Genomic DNA, 7,579 nt, shown 5'->3' with positions numbered 1-7,579 from the left:
CATTTTGGGGGTGAACTACTCCTTTAAGAAGTGCCAATAAGAATAAACCATTTGATAATAGAATAATTCAATTCCTAATAGTCTCTGCTATAATTTGTAAATGGCTAAAAAAATATATTATTGATGCAGGACAATAATTATTTTTCCCCCTATCGTTAAATCGGTCCACAAAGCCGAGGTCCTAGGGCTGGTGTACACGACAAATTTCCAAACCCCGCTGTGTGTTCCCTGGGGGCGTGAAAAATAAGGGGGTGGGCTCTACATGTCCTCTGGGACCCCATCTACGTATGGACACCACTTGTTCGCCCATCCGTCTTACGGATGCTTTTTTATTCCATTTTATTTGTTTTAGGGTCCTATCTTGCAGTTCAAGCCTATTTCCACAGGGTGGCAGGCTACTTTCCCAACCTACTGGAGGTGAACATGCAGGGGCGTCAATTGGGTATGGCAAGCTATGGCAGCTGCCATACCTTGGCTACAGGGGGGAAATAATTAAATGTACTTTTCATCGTGCCTGTTGCTAAGGTATGGCAACATGATTGGTGTCTTGCAAGACACCAGTCATGTTGCCATACCTTAGCCTTTCCTGAACTGACGCCGCTGTGAACATGTGTACACAGCCAGCATATTACTCAATGCCAAACTTTGCACACACACTCCTTGCCTGCCAATCCACAACCTCCACCCCTCCAGGGACCCCCAGGGCTTATCTCCCGATTAGGACACTTTCCAGCATAGTGACATGCAGAACAAACTGTCCATATAGTATGGTTTACATAAAAGTCAGTTGTCTTTCACACACACACACACACACACACACACACACACACACACACACACACACACACACACACACATATATATATATACATATATATATATATATATATATATATATATATATATATATTTCATTTATTTATTTCATAAATATTTTTCATCACAATTGGGATTGTGGGGAGCCATCCCTGCTTCAAGCTGTCACAGCACGGCACCAATACTTCAAACTAGTTAAAAAACCCAATACAGCAGATCTACAAGCACCTCACAGATCTACAAGCACCTCGCACATGCCAGGGACAGAGTAGGTTGGCCTGCATAAGCCTTGCTGTCAACACACTATACTACACCACTCAGGCCACCAAGCCAGGTGTGGTCAATTAGTGCCTTCTTTTGATCAGTGGCTTCTGCTTGATGAGTGGCACCAGTCTGTCTTTGTTCCCTGGTCAGTCAAGTTCACTGGGAGAGAATGTTTCAGATCAGTGCAAGTGTATTTGTTTTCCATTTGGACTTACTGTGTTTTGTTGGTACAGTATGCGTGCGACTAACTAATATTTCTGATAATTCCAATTTGTTTGTTGTTTAATTAGCCGGATTGTGAATGCCCTGCATTTTTCTTTCATCTTTAGAACCACACGTGTGTAACAAAACAGAGTGGTGATCATTTGGTGTGGGTGAAGAGAAGAAAAACATTTCATTAAAGGAGTAGTTCACCCCCAAAGTGACTTTTTTTCTATTGAACTCAAGTCTCCATGGCGTGAGTAATACATTGAAAAAATAAGTCATTTTGGGGGTGAACTACTCCTTGAATGTCAGCTTTGTGGTGTTTTGACTGGACACCCTGAACATATTGCCAGATAGACAGACAGACAGACAGACAGACAGACAGACAGACAGACAGACAGACAGAGAATTGTAGGCCTTGCATTTATTTGACTTGGTTCCAACAGATGGCGAAAATAGCTAATCTTCAAGCTCACAATGCCTCACTGTTTGGACAAAGAGTTGAGGCGTTACATTTTGTAAAACACGGCCTTGTGAAAATAGCAGATCTACATGCTCACAACACCTCACAACGCAGGGCGGCGTGAGCATGTAGATCTGATATTTTCACAATTTCTGCCCCTAATATTTAATTTATCATTTTAAAAGTATTAAAAAGTCCTTAAATTGTCTCTTTAGAAATGTGCAGATAGCCTCTGTATACTGTTGAGTGGAAAAACAATGTTTCACATTAAGCTAAACATTTGGGACCACCCAAGATCATTTGGAGACCCCTCTAGGGGTCCCATAGTTGAACCACTGACTTATAAGGGGAGTATGGAGACCCCTCTAGGGGTCCCATAGTTGAACCACTGACTTATAAGGGGAGTATATGAGGCTGGATCCGTCTGGAACACTGCACTAGGCTCTCGCCAGCTCTGTAGCTCTCCACACTTGAACAGTTGTGTCCTTAAATTCAATTATAATAATTAACCCCTGTATATACGGGCAATAGTTTTACATGACTTTGTGTACACAGCCAATAGTTTTACATGAACATGTCTAGGCTTTAGTACTGTACTGCCTCGTGTAGCCCAACAGAGCCCAGCACAGAACAGCACAGCCCACCAGAGCCCAATACAGCCCCCCAGAGCCCAACAGAGTCCAGCAAACCTAAGTCCAGCCCAGCCGAGTAGGAGTATAGACCGGGGAAAGGGGGTAGTTAGATGACTCCACCAGGCCATTACTGTCCAGATCTGGCTTGAATAGGCAAGACTAGGGTAGACAGGACTGCACCAGACAACACCAGGCTGCTCCAGCCTGGTGGGACACTCAGAGACTTTGTAAACGCCTGTGTACATTTCCCATAGATTCTATGGGACTTGAACACTTGCTCCTGCCCTTCGTGTACACAATCTGTGCCGTGTCCCCTCAGAGGGACATTGTGGGCCCCCCGACCTCACTTTGAGAACCGGCCATGGACCACTTGATAAGCCCACAGTGTCCCTCTGAGGGTCCCCCGACCTCACTTTGAGAACCGACCATGGACCACTTGATAAGCCCACAGTGTCCCTCTGAGGGTTCATGTAAAACTACTGGTGACTTTGTACACGCCTGTGTACATTTCCCATAGATTCTATGGGACTTGAACACTTGCTCCTGCCCTTCGTGTACACGGTCTGTGCCGTGTCCCCTCAGAGGGACACTGTGGGCCCCCGACCTCACTTTGAGAACCGACCATGGACCACTTGATAAGCCCACAGTGTCCCTCTGAGGGTCCCCCGACCTCACTTTGAGGACCGACCATGGACCACTTGATAAGCCCACAGTGTCCCTCTGAGGGTCCCCGACCTCACTTTGAGAACCGACCATGGACCACTTGATAAGCCCACAGTGTCCCTCTGAGGGTTCATGTAAAACTACTGGTGACTTTGTACACGCCTGTGTACATTTCCCATAGATTCTATGGGACTTGAACACTTGCTCCTGCCCTTTGTGTACACGGTCTGTGCCGTGTCCCCTCAGAGGGACACTGTGGGCCCCCCGACCTCACTTTGAGAACCGGCCATGGACCACTTGATAAGCCCACAGTGTCCCTCTGAGGGTTCATGTAAAACTTAAAACTAATGCCCGTGTACACAGTGGTTAATCGCATGTGCAAGGATCTACAGAGCTGGCTGGAGCAGCCTGGTGGAGTCTGGTGCAGTCCTGTCTACCCTGGTCTGGCCTATTCAAGCCATATCTGGACAGTAATGGCCTGGTGGAGTCATCTAACTACCCCCTTTCCCCGGTCTATACTCCTACTCGGCAGGACTGGGCTGGACTTAGGTTTGCTGGACTCTGTTGGGCTCTGGGGGGCTGTATTGGGCTCTGGTGGGCTGTGCTGTTCTGTGCTGGGCTCTGTTGGGCTATACGAGGCAGTACAGTACTAAAGCCTAGACATGTTCATGTAAAACTATTGGCCGTGTACACAAAGTCATGTAAAACTATTGCCTGTGTACACAGTGGCTTTTTCCTTGACCTTTCGAGTTAGGAGTGTCGTAGAGACACGAGACCGGGTTTGTTGGATTCAGCGTCAAAAAGTAAGTCAGAATAAGTGTCTTTTATCCGAAAGAATGTGTAATCGTGTTGGTGGCGTGCACATTTCGTGTCTTTTTCGCAATCATAAAGGGTTCAAAGTGTCGGAGAGACACGAAACCCATTCCATCGGATCAGGCATCCTTCAAATATGAAAAGTGTTTCCTGCGTAAAACAAACAGATTTTTTTAGATTTTTTTATTGATTTTAAGGACAAAAATCCGGGTTTCGGTGTCTTTTTCGCAATCGTAAAGGGTTCAAAGTGTCGGAGAGACACGAAACCCATTCCATCAGATCGGGCATGCTTCAAATATGAAACGTGTGTCCTGCCTGAAACAAAACATATTTTTTTGATTTTTTTATTCATTTTAAGGACAAAGGGCCTGTTTTGACGCCTAAAACGACCCTTTTCCTTGACCTTTCGAGTTAGGAGTGCCGTGTACACAGGATCTACAGAGCTGGCTGGAGCATGGAGCAGCCTGGTGGAGTCTGGTGCAGTCATCTAACTACCCCCCTTCCCTGGTCTATACTCCTATTGGGCAGGACTGGGCTGGACTTAGGTTTGCTGGAGTCTATTGGGCTCTGGTAGGCTGTATTGGGCTCTGGTGGGCCGTGTTGTGCTGTGATGGGCTCTGTTGGGCTACACGAGACAGTACAGTACTAAAGCCTGAACATGTTCATGTAAAACTATTGGCTGTGTACACAAAGTCATGTAAAACTATTGCCCGTATATACAGGGGTTAATTATTATAATTGAATTTAAGGACACAACTGTTCAAGTGTGGAGAGCTACAGAGCTGGCGAGAGCCTAGTGCAGTGTTCCAGACGGATCCAGCCTCATATACTCCCCTTATAAGTCAGTGGTTCAACTATGGGACCCCTAGAGGGGTCTCCATACTCCCCTTATAAGTCAGTGGTTCAACTATGGGACCCCTAGAGGGGTCTCCAAATGATCTTGGGTGGTCCCAAATGTTTAGCTTAATGTGAAACATTGTTTTTCCACTCAACAGTATACAGAGGCTATCTGCACATTTCTAAAGAGACAATTTAAGGACTTTTTAATACTTTTAAAATGATAAATTAAATATTAGGGGCAGAAATTGTGAAAATATCAGATCTACATGCTCACGCCGCCCTGCGTTGTGAGGTGTTGTGAGCATGTAGATCTGCTATTTTCACAAGGCCGTGTTTTACAAAATGTAACGCCTCAACTCTTTGTCCAAACAGTGAGGCATTGTGAGCTTGAAGATTAGCTATTTTCGCCATCTGTTGGAACCAAGTCAAATAAATGCAAGGCCTACAATTCTCTGTCTGTCTGTCTGTCTGTCTGTCTGTCTGTCTGTCTGTCTGTCTGTCTATCTGGCAATATCCTCAGGGTGTCCAGTCAAAACACCACAAAACTGACATTCAAGGAGTAGTTCACCCCCAAAATGACTTATTTTTTCAATGTATTACTCACGCCATGGAGACTTGAGTTCAATAGAAAAAAAGTCACTTTGGGGGTGAACTACTCCTTTAATGAAATGTTTTTCTTCTCTTCACCCACACCAAATGATCACCACTCTGTTTTGTTACACACGTGTGGTTCTAAAGATGAAAGAAAAATGCAGGGCATTCACAATCCGGCTAATTAAACAACAAACAAATTGGAATTATCAGAAATATTAGTTAGTCGCACGCATACTGTACCAACAAAACACAGTAAGTCCAAATGGAAAACAAATACACTTGCACTGATCTGAAACATTCTCTCCCAGTGAACTTGACTGACCAGGGAACAAAGACAGACTGGTGCCACTCATCAAGCAGAAGCCACTGATCAAAAGAAGGCACTAATTGACCACACCTGGCTTGGTGGCCTGAGTGGTGTAGTATAGTGTGTTGACAGCAAGGCTTATGCAGACCAACCTACTCTGTCCCTGGCATGTGCGAGGTGCTTGTAGATCTGTGAGGTGCTTGTAGATCTGCTGTATTGGGTTTTTTAACTAGTTTGAAGTGTTGGTGCCATGCTGTGACAGCTTGAAGCAGGGATGGCTCCCCACAAACCCAATTGTGATGAAAAATATTTATGAAATAAATAAATGAAATTTAGTTCAGTTCAGGAAAGGCTAAGGTATGGCAACATGACTGGTGTCTTGCAAGACACCAATCATGTTGCCATACCTTAGCAACAGGCACGATGAAAAGTACATTTAATTATTTCCCCCCTGTAGCCAAGGTATGGATAAGCCCACAGTGTCCCTCTGAGGGTCCCCCGACCTCACTTTGAGAACCACCACGGACCACTTGATAAGCCCACAGTGTCCCTCTGAGGGTTCATGTAAAACTACTGGTCGTGGACACCACCTAGGGCCTGTGTACATATGGCTCTCTGCTGCCCCCCATTAAGAAACTATAGACGGCACAGACCGTGTACACGAAGGGCAGGAGCAAGTGGTCAAGTCCCATAGAATCTATGGGAAATGTACGAAGTCGTGTACAAAGTCACCGGTTGGTCCACGAGCCATAGTTTTTTCCATTGTAGCTCCCTACAGTGTACACGATTATGATTATTATTGTATTTTATAATCAAAATAATAAAAGTAATGAACAATAATGGCATATTCAGAAAATATCTGAATAATAAAACTTACATTTTATTATTATTATATTTTTTAAATAAGTTATTTTCTTAACAACATTAATTTCCATGTCTAATATGTGTAATATTTGAGTACAGTTAGAATATTGTAGGTATGTTTAGGTATTATTCATAGCCAGACACCCCACGCCATTCCTAGCAATGCTGTCATCTTCAGAGAGAGAGAGAGAGCTGGTCACTTAACATTCCAATCAATCAACTCAATCACTGCCAGCTGGTGGGAGAAACCTAGCCTGCAGTGAGCAGGCATTAGTTAGGTTAATTCTTAAAACAATCATAACTCTTGACAGGAATGGGCTAGAGACTTACTTCCAAATGCTCAGAAATGTATGCTCTACAAGCCTGGGGCCGGATTGAATCATCTCGCGGGCCGGATCCGGCCCGCGGGCCGTATGTTTGACATCCCTGATTTACACCCTACCTTCCCCAAAAACGTTAATATTAAGTCCATATATGTACTGTATATGGATATATATTAATAAAGGATGAAATAAATAAAATGTCCATATACAGTATGGGCATTCCCAGATGATGAAAATATTGAAGATATTTCATATAGCTAATGTTCATGGACACCACCAGCTCTGGAAATAGAAGCAACAACAAACTGGGTCTTGCACGGGATGTGTCACTCTCTTCGCTTCTGTGAAATGTTACTTGAGTTGAAAATGTTTCTATACTTGCACGTCAATTGGGGCTGTACGCTTTGTTTATGTTCATTAGCATTAATAATAAGCAATATAACCTATTGGGCCTATTATGAATTGGACAGTAACGTACCATAGGGACGTAGCCAACATTATCGAATTTTCTATATTACCTGCTTGAAGCCAGAAGCCTAATATCTCCTCTTTCAGTGAGTGGTACTGCACAGTAGATGTTTGGTTTCCTATATGTGGGGGATCCGGGATCAGACCCAGGTGCTTACATATGTATAGTAGAATCTAACCATATTCTTTCTCCCTCAGTGTAGCTCTCATTCTGTTCTACAGTTACATGGCATGGTGGCTGACAAGACCATCCTGTAAATGTCCTGTAGAAGTAGAGATATCCCTGTGAGACATTGAATCCCCCTACCAGCACAGTCTCTGCGAGTTG

The sequence above is a fragment of the Nannobrachium achirus genome (genome assembly GCF_963921795.1).
Source record: "Nannobrachium achirus genome assembly, chromosome: 12".
Taxonomy (NCBI): domain Eukaryota; kingdom Metazoa; phylum Chordata; class Actinopteri; order Myctophiformes; family Myctophidae; genus Nannobrachium; species Nannobrachium achirus.
This window is presented reverse-complemented; position numbering follows the sequence as displayed.